This window comes from Galeopterus variegatus, unplaced genomic scaffold (genome assembly GCF_000696425.1).
Source record: "Galeopterus variegatus unplaced genomic scaffold, G_variegatus-3.0.2 Scaffold3156, whole genome shotgun sequence".
NCBI lineage: Eukaryota > Metazoa > Chordata > Mammalia > Dermoptera > Cynocephalidae > Galeopterus > Galeopterus variegatus.
The window spans coordinates 83510-88327 of NW_007729267.1; positions in this window are offsets into that span (position 1 = coordinate 83510).

Sequence of the window (4818 nt, forward strand, 5' to 3'; positions counted from 1 at the left end):
CTTGATGGGTCTAGCCATTTTTTTGGTTAAAAAAAAAATATATTTTTTTCCTGGACTCTTCAAACCTAAGAATTTACTTGATGGGTCTAGCCATTTTTTTGGTTAAAAAATATATATATATATATTTTTTTAGAAACAAGCTAAGACCTGATCATATGAGAATTTTTCCCCTTCAATAGTTTTGGAAAATTGATAACCACATTGTTTCTATATTCATCATACTTATTACCTACCCTTATGTATGTTATTTTAATTAACCTCCACAATAACCCTGCAAAGCAACCATTGTTACTTCCCCCATTTTACAGCTTTGCTAATAGAGATAGAGAGGTTAAGCAACTTTCCTCAGTTTACATACAAAGTGGTATAGGAATTCAAATCCAAACCTGTGTAACTCCAGAACTGCTTTTAACTATTCTGCTAATATACCTTACTTATAAACTGAGTTCTAATTCTTTTGTTATCTCATAGAAATTTCATAATCAATTTTGTAACATTTACTTTAGAAATTATGTAAAATATTGTAGCTTTTCCTTTTTTTTTTACTTTAATTTATCAATATACAATGTAGTTGATTTTTGTGTCCCTTTACCCATTCCTCTTTTTCTCCCCTCCCTCTCTCCTTTTCCCCCATCAACATTATATCTGTTCACTTATCTTAGAGAAAATTATATTAAGTGAAATAAGCCAGGCACAGAACAAGAAATACCACGTTCTCACTTACATGTGGGAACTGATAAAAATAAATAAGTAAATAACTAAATAAATGGGGGATGGGGCGGTGAAAAAAAGACACGAGAATTTCCGAAAGCATGATTTTTAAAGTATAGTAATGAAAAGGTCCAGTTTTCTAATAAAACATGAAGGTAAATCTATGATTATTTTCTTTCTAAATATGGCAATAAATGTGTACAATATATAACCCTGTGACTTCAGATTTTTAAAAAAAATGCTTTATAACTATTTTTAAGTACATCTGTCAAAAGAGAATCACAATATTTTGAAATTTCCTTCAAATGAACAACATCCCTCCTATCTCTTACTCTCTTCATTATCAAACTTTATTCAGTACCTTTATGTGCTGCAAGATGGGGCTGTAAATTTGAATAGATTACAGTCTTTTCTGTTAAGGACGTTGTATCAGTAGGAGAAGTAAAGGAAGTGGATTTTGGAAAAGAAAAGGGAGACTTCATTCTAGAGAAGATATAAAATACGAGCAAGAACACAGAAAATGTTAACATGTATGATGGTCATAACACAATCACTATAACTATTTGATTAGAGCAGATGATTGGTTAAGAGAAATATTGTTAGATATTTATAAAAGTAGATATGTCAGTAACATAAACACTTGAATACCAGAAAAAGTAATACTGGGTTTGACTGTATTAGCAAAAGGGAAGAAATAAAAGTTGAATGAAGAGTTGTTTAGCCAAACAATAACAAAAGTAGAAACAGCTAAAATTAATTGAATGCTTACTATGTGTATGCCATTTTACCAAGTACGTTACATGGATTATTTCACTAAATCCTCAGAAAAACCCATGAGATGAATGTTGATAATTCTCACAATTTTTCAGATTAGGAAATTACAATTTAGAGAGTTTAAATAACACTCTAAAGGTTGGATAGCCAGGGAGTTGTAGAAATGATCTTGAAACACAAGTCTGCTTAATTCCAATGACAATGCTGTTAAACATGTCTGTGTTTCCTATCTCATCCATTCAACACAAACAGGGAAAATGTGCTTTATTTTCTTCATATTATAGATGAACTAATTGCAGATCAGAGACCTAAAATTTGTATATAAATGTTATAGTCTCACAACCAAACTTATATAACTTTCAAATCCATCTTCTTTCCACTACATAACATGAGCAAGTGGAAAGTAATTACAGTCTTTTGAGAAAGAAAGTAACTTCTAAAATAGTATATTTCAAAAATTAAGTTGGTAGTAGTGTGTAGAATTATTTTGGGAAGACATAATATACTTATCATAGCTACCCAATTCTCTTTCCCTCTAAGTTCACACTCTTGACAGTGTTCAATTTACTGAAGCATCCTCATTTATAGTTGTGAATTTTATTTTTAAATAATTACTGTAATACAGTGAAGTAAGGACAACTTTGCAAGAAATCGAGCTTTATGCCTAATTACACGTACTTGTTTTGAGTTAGATGCCAAAAATTATGTTACTACTTGGCAGGCCTTGTTTAGTGTCACTGAAGAGTTGCCTGTTTCCATGAAAACAGAAAAAAAGTTCTGAAGATTGAAAGAGAGAGAATGAGAAAGTCCCATTGACATTTGCAAATCTGATATTAGCACTGTAGCTTTTTTCAGATGAATTCCCTCACAGGAAACTAGACAAGTTTTGTTAGAAAATACACTGACACAAACCCGCACAAAGTCCTTAAAGAGTAAACTATATCAGGAAGAACTAGAAAGTATGAGTAAACTCAAAATTTTATCAACAGAAATGATCTAACCTGAAGAACAGAGAGAGGGAGAAAAATGATGGAACCTCAACGAAAAGAGAGCCTCAGTGACCAGTAAAAAGACCGAGTCTACCTTATGCATAACTGTAGAAGGAAACAAGAGAGATATTTTAGCAGTAAAAATTAATACAGTAATCATGATCTAAAGCTTCCCAAATTTGGTGAAAAAGATTGCATTACGAATCCAAAAGACAAACTTGGTTTAATCTCCAAGTAAGACAAATACCAATAATAAATAAATAAATAAATAAATAAATAAATAAATAAATAAATAAATAAATAAATAAAAATCACTGGTAGGCAGAGTACAGTCAATATTCAAAATGTAAAATTATTAAATCAGCTAAAGAAAAAAGGAGATATCCATAAGGAATAATGATAACAGACTTTTTATGAGGAAATGATGAAGGCCAGAAAACAATATATAAAGTCAGTGAATTGTCTCAAAATTAAAGCCAGAAAACATGAGTAAGCTAAAGCCAAAGTAAGTAGAAAAAAGAAAAGAAGAAGAAAAAAATAAGTAAAACAGAAACAATAGGGAAAAGTAACTAAGCCAACATTTGGTACTCTGAAAGGATGTTAATAAAATCCTGATAAGATTGATCAAAGAAAACACAAATTAACGATGTTACAAATGAAAGAACATATATTACTTCATATATGAAAAGAGCAATAAGAGATTATTATTAACATCATGCTAAAAAGCTAACAACAAATATTCAATGAGAAACTTCCCTGGAAATCACAGCTTCCAAAATTTGACAAGAACTGGAAAATCTGAGTATCTTTGTACTCTGTTGAAGTAACCTTATCAAAAAACTTTAATAAATATATTCCAGGCAAGAAATTTCATTAATGAATAAGATCAAATATTTACACATGAAAATACAGAACCTCTTTCAAAAAGTGGAAGCCAACCTAAAAATTATAATATAACCTGCAAAAAATATTACTAGAAATCCACAGATCAATTTCCCACATGAAGTCTGACAACGAAAAGTAATAACAATCCAAGGTAAACTACATAAACTTCTTCCTACTCAATGCCTAAAGAAACTATGTATACCGTTAAATGTGTCAGATTAACTTGTATAAATATTTGCCATAAATTATAATTCCAAATTCTATAAATACTAAGCTTTAGAATTGATTTTAGCATGTAGTATGCCTATCAGCTCATATAACTTACAATATTTTTAAAAAGTCACTTATGAGAGCAAGTACTAGTTCATTTGTCTACATGGCAGGGGGTTAGAGCAAGGATTGAATTGACGGAGGTTAATTTTCCAACCTCTATTAGAATTGAGTCTCAAAATAGGATTAAAGTTCAATTACTAAAAATGAAGAAAGTTATATCTGATTTATATCCTGCTAACATTCACTTCCATGGACAAAATTATATTCTTTATAAATTCTACCCACTGTTAGGGATTATGAGAATGAAGAAATCTGCATCACACTGGACAATATTCTGACTTCCTCTGATTTAAACTGCTAGCCAAATGTCTGACACTATTCTTGGCTAGTCAGACTGGACCTCTTGTTACCTGCCCAAAATGATACCAAAAGCTACCACACTCTGAAGTTGGTTATTCTTACAATGACATGCCAAGACCTCCTTTAAATCACTCATATTCTGACCAGAGATCCTAGCATGCCCTGCAAATAAATCTTCCTGAATTTTTTGAAGCTATATATTTTTTTCTAACTTTAGGTTAGTCCTAAAATAAGACAAAAGAATTTATTTTCTGGCAATCACTTGTTTCTACATCAAACTCATATTTGAAAATAAATGTCAGGAACTGGCCATATGTAATATAAGAAATTTAGCATTTCTTCAAATTGCTCAAAAAATACATCTTTAAAAAATTGCAATAAATCTTATGAAATTATAAAATTGGAATAAATAGCTTTTTAATGGATGCATAAATCTTAAATAATTTGTTCAAATTTGGGATTACAATGAACAGTGCATTTTCATACAGTTTTAGATTATATTTTAACTATAAATTTTCCATTCATGTCTGAAATTGCAGTTTAACCTTACAGCTATAATTCATATTATATTTCATAATATCTGAGGTGTCTAAAATATTAGAGTCTTGATTTTCTAAAGGCTCACTAGTTTTCAGATAGGATTAGTGTACTGTACACCTTATTTCTTTGCAGTCCTGATTTAAATTTGCATTAGATGTAGGTTATTAAACTGCTTCTGGCATGATAGCAATAATATTCTGAAAGATATCAGTTTCAAAATTCTGTCTGGAATAAAATTCAACAACAATGACAACTTGGAATAAAGGCTAATTTTGTAGTAATCACT